Below are 18,868 nucleotides of genomic sequence, written 5' to 3'. Positions count from 1 at the left end.
AACACGACTAAGGGACACGAGCATGTCCCAATGCACACGGGCGTGTGCATTGCCTCCATACGGACATGTGAGGTTTAAACCTAGAAATTCCCTAAAGTTTTTTAAAGTTCTCGGGTTTAGTCCCGAATCGCTTTTAATGCATGTTTTGGGACCTCGTAGTTCCATAATTGGGACAATACGATTCTGTTTGATCGGTTTTAAATTGAAATGAAATTTTATAGCCCGTATTTTCTAGTAATGCCCTGTATCTTGTCTCGGTCCCAGGTACGGGTAAGGGGTGTTACATATATCATGATTTATGCCATTGAACTTGTGTGTGTGCATATGGAAATGAAGGTGACAAATGACTTGGTAAATAGCCTTTATTTTGTCCACACGGGCGTGTGTCTAGGCTGTGTGTGACACATGGTCTTCCTCACGGGTATGTGTTTCAGATGTGTGTCCCCTGCACCTAAATTTTGTGAAACGGAATGCCTAGAATTTAGCGCATGAGCAGAGACATGGGCATGTGTCTTAGTTGTGAGAGGGACACAGCCTCACGTATGGGCGTGTGTCCTGACCGTGTGAAGTCTGCACCTATTTTATGAAAATTAAATTAACCACACGGCTTAGCACGGGGCGTGTGACTTGGCCATGTGACTTTAATTTGTTCATGCCTTGCCAAATAGAGAGTTACATGGGTTAGGGACACGGGCATGTGTGACACACGACCTGTCCACACGGGCGTGTGACCTTTGTTAATTGCAAAAATTTTCCAAGTTTTGTAAAATTTCGTAAGTGCTCGGTTTAGTCCTGAACTACTTTCAAAGCATATTTTGGGCCTTATAGGCTCGTATTAGGGACTTTATGATTGAATACAAATGGTTTTAATTTGGATGAAAATTTTATAACTCAATTTGTATGTTTGCTTGTGATGTAAATCCGGTAATGCCTCATATGCTGTTCTGGTGTTGAATACGGGTAAGGTGTGTTACAGTTAGTGGTATTAGAGCTGATAGTGTTACGACTCCTGACAATTTAAAATTGTGTTTTCATCTAGTAAATGGATCCCAACCGAGAGGTAGCTGATGATGTTGAAAGTAATGTGTTGGTCCCTGCCTAACGAACAATGTCATCTGAAAGTAGACCAGTAACAATTAATGAGGGAGGAGAGGCTAGGGAAGCCTTCTTCCAAAGGATGACGAGTGGTTTACCGAGTTTATTCGAAAAAATTCGGCTGCCCAACATTCTCCACCGCTACCTAACCCCTAACCAGTTCCTGTAGCTCCGCAAGGTGTGGAAATCTTAAGATTGAACAAACCTCTAGTTGATAAGATTTGAAAACAAGGGGCTGAGGAATTTAGAGCCAATGTTGACGATGATCCCGAGAGGGTAGAGTTTTGGCTTAAGAACTCTATTAGGGTATTTAATGAGATTTCTTGCACACCAGATGAGTGTTTGAAATGTGCTATATCACTTCTGAGGGACTCGGGCATATCGATGGTGAAATACTCTTGTGCCTGTGGTACTGGAAGAAAGAGTTACCTAGGGTTCCTTCCAAGAAGAGTTCAAAAAGAAACATATCAGTTAACAGTTCATTGATGAGAAACGTAAGGAGTTTTTAAAGCTGAAACACGGCCATATGTCTCTGACTGAATATGAGCGATAGTTTGTTAGGCTCAGTAAGTATGCTCGGGAATGTATTTCCACCGAGGCTATCAATGAGCAAGAGATTCAAAGATGGGTTGAATGAAGATATCAAACTGCTAGTTGGGATTTTAGAGTTGAAAGAATTTGTCGTGCTGGTCAGTCGAGCTTGCAAAGCCAAAGAATTGAGAAAAGAAAGGAGAAAAGCTGAGTTTGAGGCTAGAGATTCAAGAAAAAGACCGATGAATAAGTCATTTCAGTCTTCATCAAAGAAATCGAGGGATTTGTATACTCATCTAAATGCTTCAGCTGGGTACCCCAATAGAGATTGTTGGAAGCAATATTCAGGTTCTAAGGCCCAAATTACGTCAATAGTGACAGTTGGTAATGCTAGGTCTAATAGACCTGAATGTCAACACTGTACTAGACGACATCCCGGTGAATGTAGGATGAATAACCGAGCTTGCTTTAAATGTGGCTCCCATGATCACTTGATTTGAGATTGCCCTGAAATGACTAAGAAAGATAATTTTTAGAATGTAAGACCAAGCAACACTGCCACTAGAGGGAGGGCACTGAGAAACACAGGAAATGGGAATAGTAGCAGAGGTGAAACGAAAGATTTAACTGCAAAATCAGAGGTCAGAGCACCTGCTAGAACCTACGCTATTCACGCTTTTTAAGATGTGTCATCCCCTGATGTTATCACTGGTACATTTTTTCTCTATGATCCTAATATATTTGCATTGATTGATCCTAGATCGACTCATTCTTATTTTTACATGTATTTGGTATCTAGTAAGAATTTTCCTGTTGAGTCTACTAAGTATATGATTAAAGTGTCGAACCCCTTAGGTAAATATGTTCTAGTTGATAAAGTTTGCAAAAGTTGTCCTTTAATGATTCAGGGTCACTATTTTTCGGTTGACTTAATGCTTTTACCATTTGATGAGTTCAATGTAATTCTTGGAATGGATTGGTTGTGTAACAACCTGATTTAGGTCCTAGTCAGAAAAATGGTTTTGGGACCACGAATTTGATGTAGTAAAACTTGTTTTTATTATATTTTTATGGTTTACAATTTTATGGAATGATTTCGTGAAAATTTCGTTTGAAAATTTCGACATTTGAGCACTCAATTTAGCGAAGAGGACTAAATTGTAAAAAGTGCAAAAGTTGAGTTCTACATGCTGGAGGTGTCTAATTGTTATGAAATTTTAAATTGAAGGTCCTTAGATGGTAATTAGACCATTTGTTAAGTTAGTAGACAAAAATGGACATGAAGTAAGAGAAATTTTATGTTTTTAGTTAGGGGCATTTTGGTCATTGGCTAATAAATAAATTAAAAATCAAATTAAAAGCCACTTTTTGTCCATCTTCTTCCCATGGTTGAAATTCTCAAGGGGGAACAATAGCTAGGGTTTGTTCATCTTCCAAGCTCGATTGTAAGTTCATTCTAGCTCCGTTTTTAATGATTTTTATGTTTTTGAGATCATTATAACCTAGTCTAGCTATTTCAAGGAATAATTTGAAAGAAAATCAAAGTTTAAAATTTTACCCATGAAGAATATTTGTGTGTTTTGATGTCTAATGGTAGAAAATGTATGTTAGATGTAAGATAAACAACTTTTGCTAGGTGATTTTTGATAAAAATGTCAAAAGGACCTATTTGTAAAAAGTCACAAAATGGATAGTAAAAGTGTGATTAAATGAAAAATGTGGGCTATTATAAGCATGAAAGAGGTTCGGCTAGGCTTGGGAATCGAAGAAATTGAATCTATTTCAACTCACGAGCCTAGGGACCAAAGTGTAAAAATGTCAAAGTTTAAGGGAAAAATGTATTTTTTCCCTAATGTGATTTTTGAACTGAATTGAGTAATGTGAATAATAAATGAGTTAAATTTGCTATTATAGATCAAGAGAAACGAGGTTTGGACCTAGATCAGGGGAAAAACAAAGTGTTTAACGATTAGGTCCCATTTCTATTATTTTTGTACCGAGGTAAGCTCTTATGTAAATAATGCATTGTTTTAATTATGTTTTAAATGGTTTATTATTTTATGAATTGTGATGACTCACAGACGTATTCGACAAAGTTATGACAAGCATGAAATCCAGGTTGAGCATTAGGAATAGGTAGGATACAAATGTCATGACATTAGGGTTAGTAACACTATGTGTAAGACCATATCTGGGATATGACATCTATATGAGACTTCGTGTAACACCATATCTGAGATACAACATTGATATGAGACTTCGTGTAAGACCATAGCTGGGCTATTGGCATCGATACGAGATTACATGTAAGACCATATATGGGATATGGAATTGGTATGGTATCGTGTGTACGGAACTCCTGAGTATCCTTTAGTATTCCAAGTGGTTCAATGGGTAATTTAATGAGTATGTCAAAGATGAATGGTGTGTAAATCCAATTCGAGATTACTTAGGTATGCACGAAAAACTCATACGTGATGAGCTTGTTATGTGATGAACCCTTGGTAAGGTTATGATTGAGTAAGTTATGATTATAAGATCTTAATAATATTTATGCCAATTATCATCATGTAAATTTTATATTAAATTGTAACAGCTCGGCTTACACCCTAGTCGGAATAGTGGTTTCGGGACCAAAAATTCGAGTCAGAAAAATATTTTAATATTATTTTTTGTGCTTATAATATGTGTATTGACATGTGTGAAAGCTTCGTATGAAAATTTAATTGTTTGTGTGCTTAATTTGATAAAAGGACCTAATTGCATAAAATATAAAAGTGGCCTTCCATTTGTTAAATTGCTTATTTGCTATGTCTTCTTAATTGAGAGGTCCTTATGTTACAATTAGACCATTAAAAGGGTTAATGGACACTAATGACCATTTATTATGTGTTTATTTAATGTTATAATAAAGGTTAAATTTGTAAATAGGTAAATAAGCCTATTATAATAAAACAAAACATAATTTTGCTTCATATGTTCATCACTTTGCTGAAAAACATAAAGAAAATAAGAAGATAAACACAAGTTAGGGTTCGACAAAGACTTTGCTTGATTAAGGTATGTGTTTTGATTCGTTTTTGATAATTTCTACATTTTTGTAATCGTTGCTTAGTAACCTAACATGCCAATGTCTCAATTTCTGATTTTGTTGATGATTTTGAGTTATGCCATTTTTGATAATGTGAACTTTGTGAAGTTTGATGACAGTATATGAAAGATATGTGTTAGATTACTAAGTTTTGTCTTTGAATTTTTGATGAATTTGAGTAAAATGGGCTAAATTGTGAGATTTGTAAATTGAGGGACTAAAATGTGAAATTAATGAAATGTGTGGACTTGTATGAGTACTATGAACATTCGGCTAAGTATACGTATAAAGAAATTTTGTGTATTTTGTGATTTTGTCAAATAATGACTAAAGTGTAAAAATGTGAAAATGTGAGGGCTAATTTGTAAAATGCCCTTAATGTGTGTTTGTAGATTGATTTGAATGATTTGGTAAATAAAAGAGTTAAATTTGAATTTATATAGATCAAGAATTAAAGAAAACAGAATTAGACCGGGGAAAGTCGAAAGTTGTCGAGTAGCTGATTCCGTCTATCCGAATCCGTACGAGGTAAGTCTATATACAAATAAATGTATTTGAAATGGTTTATTTATGCTTATATGTTATTGAACAATAGTGAATGGCTTTATGCTTTGAATATGAGATATCTAAGAAAGTATCAATAAAGTTCTGACGTCTGAAAAGCTCCGTACGAACCATAGGAATAGTTAGGATACATATTTCGTGGCATAGGATCCGATATGTGTTTTCATGTAAGACAACGCTTGGGACGTTGGCATCGACTTATGATTTACGTGTAAAAACACATCTGGGATGTTGGCATTGTATTTGATTTCGTGTAAGACCTTGTCTGGGACAATGGCATTGATATTTGTTTACATGTAAGACCACGTCTGGGACGTTGGCATTGTATGAGCTTTCTAAGATATCCGCGTATCCTTATGATTCCGAACGGCTCAACGGGCATTCTGAGGAAATGAATTATTATGTGAACATGTATCCGATTCAGGTATGTTTGAAATGAGTATCATATTTGATGTTGAAAAGTAAGTATATGTACTTTAGTGAACAAATATTGATATGTGATAAAAGCATGAGAAAATATGTTATATGTGCTAAAGAATTTGGAGTATGTGAAATGTATATATGGACATTGAGGTTTGTGATAGTAGTTGGCTATGAATTATATGTAATTGGATGATAAGCTTTTGAAAGCTTACTTTGTGTGTTGATATCGAAGCTATTGAGAGCTCGAGGGCCATCGAGGATTATCACCACACTATCGAACTCTATTTTGGTACCTTTTGAAAATGTATATATTGAAGTATGGCATGTATAGGATAGAGAATTTTTGGTTATGTTTGGTGATATGCATATCTAGCCATGTGATATGGCTTGGTTATGGATGAGATTATTAATGAATTTGGTAAAAGCTTGTGCTTATAAATGGTATGTTTTGATGTGCTTCAATGGCCTAGTGAAATGGTCAATTTGATAAGGTTTTGGCATGTGAATGAATGAGATGAATTGGAGTTATGAAACATATGATTTAATATGACTTTGGCTTATGATTTGTTATGATTGAATATAGTTTATAAGCTTGAATTTGGTTGATAATAATATGGAATGAATGATGTATATTTTGGTATTGAAATTGGCCGAAATTATAGTGCAAATGTGCTTGGTTTGATACTTGTAGGTTTGACCCAAATTGGGTGGCAAATTGGCTTTTCAAATGAATTATTTTTGTCCACACGGGCAGAGAAACGGGCATATGTCTTAGCCGTATGCGACACACAGCCATGTTGTATGGCCGTGTGTCCCCTGGAGTACCCTACGATTTTAAGTCAGTCTTGAGCAAGGCCAAGACACAAGGGCGTGTGGCTAGTTGTGTGACCCAAGTTAGTTTCGACCACGGCCAAGGAACACGGGCATGTCTTAAGCCATGTGATTAAGTCAGTATGTATGCCGTGATTTGACATGGTCTAGACACATGGGTGTGTCTAATGCCGTGTAAGGCACATAGCCTGCTCACACGAACATGTGGCCAGTATATCTTTGACAAATGTTTAAGTTTTCAAAAAATTTTGTATGTGTTCAGTTTAGTTCCGACCTCTTTCTAAAGCATGTTTAAGGTCTTGTTAACTTATGTAAGGGACTTTGTATTGATGTTTGACCTATGATGCTATGATGTTTGTGAAATGAATGCTAAATGTTTCAATATGTCCAGTAACGCCTTTAACCCTAGTCTTGCGACGGGTACGGGCTGGGGGTGTTACATAAATGTTGGTTTATGATGCCTATTATTTGCATGGGAACTTACTAAGTTATATAGCTTACTCCAGTTTTCTTTCCCTTGTCTTATAGTGTCACCAAGCTAGCTCGGGGATCAGATACTGTCAGAGATCCACTTACACTATCAACTGATTATTTTGGGTACCAATGAATTTGACATTTTGAGTTATGGTATGTATAGGGACTTGGTTGTTTTGTTATGTGTCATAGTTGAATTGGCCTAATGTGGTAGCCTATATTGGTTGATAATTAATTTTATAAATGGCCATTTGGAATTGGCTAATATTGGCCTTACTATATATGCATATGATGATGTTTTCATGGATGTGGAAATTTTCATGGTTTAAGTTGACAAATATGTGATGATTGTATGTGCTAAATGGTAGCATGTGAATGATATGTGGATGTCTTGATTGTGGCTGAATTGGTTGAATGTAATTGCTTGGATTGGTGTTATATTTTGTTGTGTAGGTGTGTGCATAATAGGGTAACAAAATAGCTTGATAAATAGCCTTGTTTTTGTCCACATGGGTAGACACACAGGCGTGTGTCTAGGCCGTGTGTGACACAAGACTTGCCCCCTAGGCGTGTGTTCCGGCCGTGTGTTCCTTGCACCTTAATTGTTGAAAAATAGAATGGTCAGAATTGAGTACATGGGCAGAGACACGAGTGTGTGTCTTAGCCGTGTGGATGACTCGGCCTCATGCAGCCCTGAGCGTGTGAAGTCTGCACCTATTTTATGAAAAATTATGAAAATTAAATCGACCACACGACCTAGCAAACGGAAGTGTGACTTGGCCATGTGACTTCAATTTGTTCTTGGGTGACAAATAAAGAGTTGCACAGGTTAGGGACACGAGCGTGTGTGACCACACAGCCTGCCCACACGGGCGTGTCCTAAGCTACACGGGCGTGTGGCTCTTAAAACATGAAAAATTTTCTAAGTGTTGTGAAATTTTCTAAAGTTCTCGATTTAGTCCCAAACCGTTTCCAATGCATGTTTTGGGCCTCGTAAGTTCGTTTTAGGGATAGTATGAATGTATATGAAAAGTTTTAAATTTGGATGGAAGTTTGCGTCTCAATTTTGTATGTTTGCTTGTGTTTAAGTCTGATAATGCCTCGTACCTTGTTCCGGTGTCGAATACGGGTAAGGGGTGTTACAGATTGACTCTACATGATGTCTTAGTGAATTGTAGACGAAAGATTATTGAATTGAAATGTCAAAATAATGAAATTCTTCGGATTGAACCAGATGAGTCGAGTGAGTTGCATATTTTGATTTCGTCGATGTTGGCTCAGAGGTATGTGAGAAAGGGTTGTGAAGCTTATCTTGCGTATGTACTGAATACGAAAGTGTCTAAATTGAAGATTGAATCTGTGCCGATAGTTTGTGAATATACAGATGTGTTTCTAGATGAGTTGCCTGGATTACCAACGATCAGAGAGGTTGAGTTTACTATTGATTTAGTACCGAAAACTTTACCAATATCGGTAACTCCGTATAGAATGGCTCTGACCGAACTGAAAGAATTGATGTTTCAGTTGCAAGAGTTGACATATAAGGGTTTTGCGAGACCAAGTTTTTTTCCCTAGGGTGCACTAGTGTTATTCATCAAAAAGAAAGACGGATCAATGAGACTTTGTATTGATTATCGTTAGCTTAATAAGGTTACGATAAAGAACAACTATCCTTTGCTAAGAAATGATGACTTGTTTAATCAGTTGAAAGGGGCAACAGTGTTCTCAAAGATAGACTTGAGATCAAGCTACTATTAGTTGAGAGTTAAAAAATCAGATGTGTCGAAGACCAAGTTCAGAATGAGGAACGGGCATTATGAATTTCTTGTTATGCCTTTTGGATTAACAAATGCTCCTGCAGTTTTTATGGACTTGATGAATAAAATTTTCTGACCGTATTTAGATAAATTTGTGGTTGTTTTTATTGATGACATTTTGATTTACTCCTGAGATGAGTCTGAGCATGCCGAACATTTAAGAATTGTCTTACAGAATTTTAGAGATAAAAAATTGTTTACTAAATTCAATAAAAGTGAGTTTTGGCTCCGTGAAGTCAAGTTTCTAAGACACATTGTTTCAGCGGAAGGTATACGGGTTGATCAGAGTAAGATTTTGGCAGTTGTTGATTGGAAAAAACCGGGAAATGTATCCAAAGTTAGAAGCTTTTTGGGTTTGGTTAGTTATTATTGACATTTTGTTAAGGGATTTTCGATGATTACTGTACCTATGACCAGGTTATTACGAAAAGATGTAAGATTTGAGTGGTCTGAGAAATGTCAAAAAAATTTTGAACAGTTGAAAGCGTTGTTGACCGAGGCATCGATATTAGTGCAACCTAAGTCGGGGAAAGAGTTTGTAATCTTTAGTGACACGTCATTGAACGGTCTTGGTTGTGTGTTGATGCAAGAGGGTAAAGTGGTGACTTATGCCTCGAGACAGTTGAAATCGCAGGAGAAGAATTATCCGACGCACGACTTGGAATTGGCTGCTATTGTATTCGTTCTAAAAGTTTGGAGACATCATTTATTTGGTGAGAACTGTCGCATCTTTACTGATCACAAGAGTTTAAAGTATTTGATGACTCAGAAAGATTTGAATTTGCGACAACGAAGATAGCTCGAGTTGTTGAATGATTCTGAATTAGTGATCGACTATCACCTGAGGAAAGCGAACGTAGTTGAAGACGCTTTAAGTAGAAAGACTTTGTTTGTGTTGAGGGAAATGAATAAGCTGTTAACTTTATCTGATAATGGATTGATTCTGGCCGAGTTGAAAGCTAGACTGGTATTTGTTCAGAAAATTTGCAATGCTCAGAAAAGTGATAATGAGTTGCAAGCTAAAAGAGTTTAGTGCCTATTGAATAGTGATTCAGAATATCAGATTGGATCGGAAGATTGTTTGAGGTTCCGAGGTAGGATTTGTGTATCGAGAGATACTGAGCTGATTCAGAAAATTCTTCATAAGGCACATGATGGCTGTTTATCTATTCATCCTGGGAGTACTAAGATGTATAATGATTTGAAGAAATTGTACTGGTGGTCAGGCATGAAATGAGACATTTCAGAGTTTTTAACGAGGTGTTTGGTTTGTCAACAAGTGAAAGTCGGATATCAAGTGCCTTCGGGTTTACTTCAGCCTGTGACTATACCAAAGTGGATATGGGATAGAGTTACAATGGATTTCGTAACAGGGTTACCTCTGACTCTAAAGAAAAAAGATGCTGTATGGGTTGTTGTTGATAGATTGACGAAATTGGCTCACTTTATTCCAGTACGTACTGATTATTCACTTGATATTGTTAGATTGCACGGGGTACCTACTTCTATTATTTCAGATAGAGATCTGAGATTTACGTCGCGATTTTGGAAGAAATTGCAAGAAGCGTTGGGTACGAAGTTAAATTTTAGTACCACATTCCATCCGCAAACTGATGGTCAATCTTAGAGAGTGATTCAAATTCTCAAAGCTATGCTTTGTTGTTGTGTTTTAGAATTCGAAGGTAGTTGGCAGAAATATTTACCGTTGGTTTTATTTGCTTATAATAACATTTATCAATTGAGTATAAAGATGGAACCATATGAAGAATTGTATAGCTGTAAGTGTCGAACTACATTGTGTTGGACCGAGCTTAGTGAGAAACGGATTCACGGGATTGATTTGGTTAGAGAAACCAAAGAGAAAGTGAAAGTAATTCATGATTGTTTGAAAGCAGCTTCAGATCCACAAAAATCATATGCAGATTTGAAACGGAAGGATATCAAATATCAAGTTGGTGATAAAGTGTTTCTGAAAGTGTCTTCGTGGAAGAAAATTCTTAGATTTGGTCGCAAAGGCAAGTTGAGTCCGTGTTTCATTGGGCCGTATGGGATTATTGAAAGAATAGGGTAGTGGCATATCAACTAGCTTTGCCAATGGAGTTGGAAAGAATTCACAATGTGTTTCATGTATCGATGTTGTGATGATACCACTCAGATCCTTCACACGTAATTTCCCCAACGGAGATTGAGATTCGACTTGATATGACATATAGTGAAGAACCGATCAAAGTGTTAGCTCGAGAGGTTAAACAGTTGAGAAATAAAAGCATAGCTCTAGTGAAAGTTTTATGGCAACGACATGGGGTTGAAGAGGCTACTTGGGAACCGGAGGAAGCTATGAGAAAATAGTACCCTAACCTCTGTTTTGGTAAGATTTTTGGGGACGAAAATCCCTAAAGGGGGAGAGTTGTAATAGCCTGTTTTAGGGTCAAGTCAGAGCAGTGGTTTCAGGACCACAAACTCGAAGTAGAAATATTTATTTTATTATTTCTTTAAGGTCTACAGCATGATAGAATAATTGTGTGAAAATTTCGTTAAGAAAATTTTATCGATTGGGTGCCCAATTTGACTAGAAGGACTAAATTACAATAGGTGCAAAATTTGAGTTTTATATGTTAAAGGTGTCTAATTGCTATGAAAATTTAAATTAGAGGTCCTTAAATGGTAATTAGACCATTTATGGACAAAAATGGACATGGCTAAGTAAAATTTTAAGGTTATGCATTAAGGGCATTTTAGTAATTTGATAAATAAAGATAAATTAACAAAATAAAAGTGTCCATCTTCTTCAATTTAGTCCCCCATAGCCGAAAATTGCAAGAAAAGACATAGCTAGGGCTTTTTCAAGCTTTCAAGCTCGATTATAAGTCCTTTCTTGTCTCTTTTTCAACGATTTTTTACATTTTTGGGATCGTTGTAACTTGATTTAGCTATTTCAAGGACTAATTTGAAAGAAATTTAAAGTTTAAAAATTTACCCATGTTGAGTATGCTTATATTTTGATGTATGATGGTAGAAAATGCATGTCTGATGTTTGTTAAATGACTTTTGTAAAGTGATTTTCAGTAAAAACGTCAAATAGGGACTTATTTGTAAAAGTCTATAAAATGTGTAGAAATGTGTGAATAAATGAAAAATGTGGGTTGTTATGAGTATAAATAATATACGGCTAGGCTTGGGTTGTGAAGAAATTGAATGAATCCATTTTACGAGCCTAGGGACTAAATTATAAAATGTTGAGAAGCTAGGGGCAAAAATGTAATTTTTTCATATTATGATTTTGGACTGAATTGAATAATGTGATGCTTAAATAAGTTAAATATGGCATTGTAGATCAAGAAAAACAAGGTTGAGGTCTGGATCGGGAAAAACCAAAGTAGTTGACGGATAGATCTCTTTGGCCATTTTTGTAGCCGAGGTAAATTCGTGTGTTAAATAAGCCTTACTTTAAATGTATTTTAAATGCTTTAATCTATGCATGAATTGTGAAATCAACCTTACTATCACATTTAATGATGATTTGGCAAGTGAAAAATCTAAATCGAACCTTAGGAATAGATTAGGATACAAGTGACATGTCACTAGGGTTTTATGTTATGTGATCCGGGTGCTGGTCCTGTACGTCCTACCGATGGCTGAGTATACCAAAAAATGTTGCGGTTGCTTGAAAGCTTGTGTGAGCAACACCGAGTAGCTACGTCTTGACTGACAGCTTGTGTGAGCAGACTCATTAATGTCTCGAGAGCAAGCATATATGTGTGATGAGATAGAGGTAGAAATGGCTACATATGTGGCACCTTATGTGCAAGGTTTCCCGAGTATCTGAATTTATTATTCCCAGTGGTTCATTGGGTATGACAAGGATAAGAATGTGTATGAAATTATTTCGAGATGGCACAGGTTTGTACTTAAAGCTTATGATTATTAATTCGTGATATGACGATTTTAAGGTAAGTTTGTGATGGTAGTGATGTTTGATCATAAGACTATGGAAAATTACATTGCCTTATGTTATATTACTTGCATGTCAATGTATGGTAAGGTTTGCTTATTTCTTCCATACGAGCTTACTAAGCTATAGAGCTTGCTAAGCTATATAGCTTACTCCATTTTGTTTTCCATGTTTTATAGTGTCACCAAGCTAGCTCGGATTGGAGATCATCGGAGTTCGCATTACACTATCAACTGTCATTTTGGGTATTCATGACTTTAACATTTTGAGAATATGGCATGTATAAGGACTTGGTGATTTTGTTATATGTGTCATCATGATTCGGCCAAATGTATTGGCTTGTAATTATCAAAGGCTTGATTTGGTATTTGGCCATGTAACTTGGCTTATTTTGGTTGAATTGGTTGTAAGCTCATATATATTTATATATGCATGCATGTGCAATTATCTCTTATGTGATGTAGTTTATAAATGCTTGATAAATGGTTGAATGTGGCTTAATGAGTTTGTTGTTGAATGGGTAAGGTTGGCTCATTGGTATGCTTGGAAAACTAAGTAAAATTATACATGTTATTGGTAGCCATATTGAAACTTGTAGAATGTGAGTTGGTATGATTTGGTTTGACAAATTATGGTGTTGTAAATGTGTTGAGTGTGGACAATGAAATGATGATTTGGCCTTGTTTTGTGGATGTTTGGTTGCCTTAGTTTATCATGATTTATGCCACTGAACTTGTGTGTGTGTAGGTGGAAATGAGCATGACAAATGGCTTGGTAAATAGCCTTTATTTTGTCCACACGGGTAGACAAACAGGCGTGTGTCTAGGCCATGTATGACACATGGTCTGCCCCATAGGCATGTGTTTCGGTCGTGTGTCCCCTGCACCTAAATTTTGAGAAACAGAATGCCCAGAATTGAGCACACGGGTAGAGACACGGGCATGTGTCTTAGCTGTGTGAGGGACACGGCCTCAGGCACGGGCGTGTGTCTCGACCGTGTGAAGTCTGACCTATTTTGTAAAAATTAAATTAGCCACACAACCTAGCATGCGGGCGTGTGACTTGGCCGTGTGACTTCAATTTGTTCATGCCTTGCCAAACAAAGAGTTACACGGGTTAGAGACACTGGCCTGTGTGACACACGGCCTGCCTACACGGGCCTGTCCCAAACCACACGGGCGTGTGACCCCTGTTCGTGGAAAAAATTTCTAAGTTGTGTAAAATTTTCCTAAACGCTCAGTTTTGTGCCGAACTACTTCCAAACCATATTTTGGGCCTTGTAGGCTCGTATTAGGGACTTTATGATTGAATACAAATGGTTTTAATTTGGATGCAAAATTTATGACTCAATTTGTATGTTTGCTTGTGATGTAAGTCCGGTAATGCTTTGTATCCTATTCCGGTGTTGATGACGGGTAAGAGGTGTTGCAATTATATTTAGAAAAATAACGGTAAAATTTAAGATCATAAAATAAACTAAACTTAATGAAAAGAAATTAGCAATTAAGGAAATCTCAAATAATAGGCAGAAGATTAACTCGTTTTAGTGTATGCAATTAACTTCAAAACTCGAGTTTTAGTGAATTAGCTAATAACTAACCAATTATTACCTTTGGACCTTTAATTGATTAATTAATCGATAAAAACCCACTTATGTTTCAACCCCCCGGTTTAAAACCAGGATAAATTAAGATGTGCTCGGTAAACTTATCCTTTCGGCCTGTCTACCTAGATTACTTCATATGGTTGTCAATCCTACGATTTAAGCACGCATAATGTAAGCCAACTAAAATGACAAACCTCTATTCATCCGTTAATTAATCCCACATTTGCTCGTTAGTCTCCATAAAGGAATTAGCTGCTCATGAATCTAAATATCACTTTCCATAAAAAAAAAATTAATCATGCAAAAGAAACAAATTAAAATAAAATGAAGGGAAATGAGAAATCGATCTGCTGAGAGGTTGAATGTGCTCGGTTACAGAAAATCCTTAACAAGTAGTGAGATATTGACGACTGTAAGAGAAAAGTAAAAGAAAAATATTGAAATCTTAAATAATGAAGGCTTGGACTCAAATCTTATCCAAGTTAGAAACAAGAAAATAAAATATTTTAAAATTGAAATAAAAACCTAGTTAAAAACTAAATCTAATGTCTAAACCTAACTAATGGCCTCCTAATTTTCCTCCCATAGCTCAGCCTAAGCCTTGCTATTTATAGGGATAATTAACTACCATAATTAGGTCAAATACAAGCCCAAACTCTAATAAATATGGATTACACAAATGAAAACACCCCTGATTAATTTCTAGCCCTCGTCATAGTTGTTTCACGGCACAAGGAATGTGTGTCGTGACACACAATTTCGAACCTATACTTTGGAGCTTGTTCTGTTGTGTTGTGACTCGATTGTTATTCCTATTGCTCTTAGGACTGAAAATAGGTGTCCTATGCACTCAATTAAGGTCGTTAAAACTACCTTAGGCCCGTATCGGCACATTAGGTCAACTAAAGCTAAATTATGTGTAAAAATGCTTATTTTGCTAGAAATTAAATCTAGGTTACTAAAACAAAAAAATACATTAAAATAACATAAAATGGCTTAAAAACATGTTCATTAAGTTCCAAAAAGAGCCTAATTTATCACAACGAATTGTGGTAGGTCAAATTCCCCTACACTTAACTCATTGCTAGTCCTCAAGCAAAGAAAACAAGGATAAATGAAAAAGAAAAAGAAAACACACAAAACAACAATGTACTTGAGCATGTTTCATACACGAGATTGGTTTTGGAACATTTGAGATAAGAAAATCCTCTAAACAATTAATTATAGCTAGATGTCTAAACGATTCATGATTTTCACTTCAAATATGCTAGTTTAATAAGTTACAAAGTAAACAAGTTAAAGAAAACTTAACTCATATAATTCTATCAAAACATATTCACGAGTATAACATATATGGTTGCAGAATATAGGCGATTATTATTCTACTTAATTTCTTTTATCCATGATTTGAAATCTAATATGATATTTACAAGTATATGCAATCCATGAGTATTTTGTGCCAATATGAGTGAGATTTTCTCAATTTATTATATTTTTGAGTTATTTCAATTTATTCACTCTTCACTCACATGGCTTTTAATTGTTCTATACTTTTATCACACTGGCTTTGCTTTTAACCCTCACAATGCTTTTGTTCGCTCATTAATTTACATTTTTAAGTATATACTGTTGGAAAATCAGGTTTGGAAACTCAGCGGAAAATAAATTATGGGAAAAACCAAAGTTTTAAAATTTTTTTCCAAAATAAGAACTTGGTTGTGATATATAAAGTAATAGAAACTTAATTAAAATTGTAACATTTCAATTCGTCTAGGATGAACGCTTCAACCGTGTAATAGCCCGTTTTTCAATGGTGTCAAAAATAGTGATTTTGAGGCCACAAATATGAAGAGTAAGTTCGTAAATATTATTGTTTAATATATATGAGTCAAATATGGTATTAAAATAAAATTTGAATAGACAATTTATGCTATTCGAATAAACAATTAGGTTCAAGTGGTAAGACTCTAAAGTCAACTGGTTTTAAAAAATGAGATATCGAGACCTTGTTTCTATAAACCGAGCCGTAAATATTTTTATAAATACTTACAGAATGTTATTAAGGTTGTATTAAAATTTCGTTAAGAAATTTTGATGTTTAGATAGTTAATTAAGCAAAAAGGACAAAATCATAATAGTTGAAAAAGTCAATCGCTATTAGTTTAAAGGTATTAATTGATGAATGAAACATAATTGGATGACCTTAATGGATAAATTACCCACTCTTATGATGGTGGAGGGTTTAAGCTTTAAATTCTTTAAATTTTATATGATTATATGTTATTTTTTATTATTAAAATAAAGTAAAAAAGGTTAATAAAATAAGAAAACATAATGTTTTCTTCTTCAATTATTTTGCTCATCACCAAAACACCAAGGAAAGAAGAACCAAGGTTCGGCTATGCGTCAATTTATGCATGGTAAGCCATTTTTCACCTGTTTCTTTTAATTTTTATGATTTTGAGATCGTTGCAACTAAGTTCAGCTAGCCCGTAAATTTGTTTTTGATATTCTTAAAGATTTGAATGTTGCCATTGATGAATCTTTGTGATTTTATATGTTAAATGATGAATTTGAGGTATTAGTTATTATTTATAAGTATTTTGTTAAATGATTTTGATGAATTTAATGATTAGGGATTAAATTATTGGAATAGTAAAAATACAAGGACTTGATGTGAAATTGTTACAAAATTGGGTTGTAATGGATGCTATTAACATTTGGTTGGTATGAATTTTCAATAAAATTGATTTATTTGCATGATTAGGACATAGGAACTAAATTAAATAAAAATGAAAAGTTGAGAGTAATTATGTAAAAATGTAAAAAAGAATTAATTGCATAAAATGAGTTGGTTTTACTGTCTAAATTAATGAATTGAATGAAATTATTAGTTTAGATCAAGAACGAGTGAAAAATCTAGGAGAAGATAAAATTACCAAATAGCCTATCTTAGTCATTGATGCAATTTAGCTGGGTAAGTTTATATGATTATATATAGTTTAATGCTATGTTTTGATCTATATGTTAATATGTTGATTGCTATGTAACTGAATAGTGTAAATCCAACGATGTTACGATGACTACCGAGCCCCGTTTGAACCTTAGGAATTCATAAGATACAAATGGCATGTCATTAGGGTTTTCATGTTTCGGGTGCTAGTCTTGAATGTCCTACTGATGGCTGAGATCCTGCATTTGTTGCGAATACTCCATAGCTCATGTGAGCAGCATCGTGTAGCTTACATTCCAACCCACAACTCATGTGAGCAGACCCATTTCACAGCTCGTGTGAGAAATGATGTAAAGGAAAGGAAAGGTTACAGTTATATGTTTAGCACACTTCGTGTAAGCTATCCCGCGTATCCGATGATATTTTAAATGGTTCAACGAGCATGAAAAGGAAAGGAATGGTAAGTTTTCAAAAGGAACTATATCATGTATTTATGAAAAGGGTTGAAATGGTAAGTTTCATTAAAAGTATGATATGTTAAGGAAAATGATGAATTCAAATGAATTATGTTCATGTGTAATGGCTTACCTATGTTAAACTCATGTGAATTATGTTTGAATATGCTAACATGTGTTGTTGGTGGTGCTTAGGCTTGTGTCAAGCTTGTGTAATCGGTTGATGTTTATACTTATGTCTTGTATTATTCAAATGATACGGGTAAGAAAAGGTAATGAAACAATAAGTTCATAATTGGGATGTAATATGATGAAATAAAAGAATTGATAAGTTAAATGACATATTTATATGTGAGAAGTATACTTATGTTATGGATGAATCTACTCATGTCATGAATAAATACACTAACTCATGAATTGATAATGTTGTTTAGGCTTATGTTAAACATTTGTAATGAAATGGTAAGTAAGTAAATAGTGTAACAGCCTGATTTTGGGCCTAGTCGAAACAGTGGTTTCAAGACCACAAATTCGACTTAAAAAATTTTATTTTTATTATATTTTTATGTCTACAATTTCAAGGAATGATTTTGTAAAAATTTCATTTGAAAATTTTGACGTTTGGGCACTCAATTTAGTCAAAAGGACTAAATCGTAAAAAGTGCAAAAATTGAGTTCTACATGCTAGAGGTGTCCAATTGTTATGAAATTTTAAATTGGAGGTCCTTATATGGTAATTACACCATTGGTTAATTTGTTGACAAAAATGGACATGCAATAGGTGAAATAGAATATTTTTAATTTAGGGGCATTTTGGTCATTTAGTAATTAAAATGAATTAAAAACAAAATTAAAAGCCAATTTTTGTCCGTCTTCAAGATATGGCCGAAAATTACAAGGAGAAATGATGACTAGGGTTTTTGAAGCCTCCAAGCTTGATTGTAAGTCCGTTCTAGCCCCGTTTTTAATGATTTTTACGTTTTTACAATCCCCGTAACAAGATCTATCTATTTCTACCTTTTATTTGAGCTAGGGTTGATATTTAAAAATTTACCCATGTGCTAAATGTGTGTATT

This window comes from Gossypium hirsutum, chromosome A08, assembly GCF_007990345.1.
Source record: "Gossypium hirsutum isolate 1008001.06 chromosome A08, Gossypium_hirsutum_v2.1, whole genome shotgun sequence".
Lineage (NCBI taxonomy): Eukaryota > Viridiplantae > Streptophyta > Magnoliopsida > Malvales > Malvaceae > Gossypium > Gossypium hirsutum.
This window is presented reverse-complemented; position numbering follows the sequence as displayed.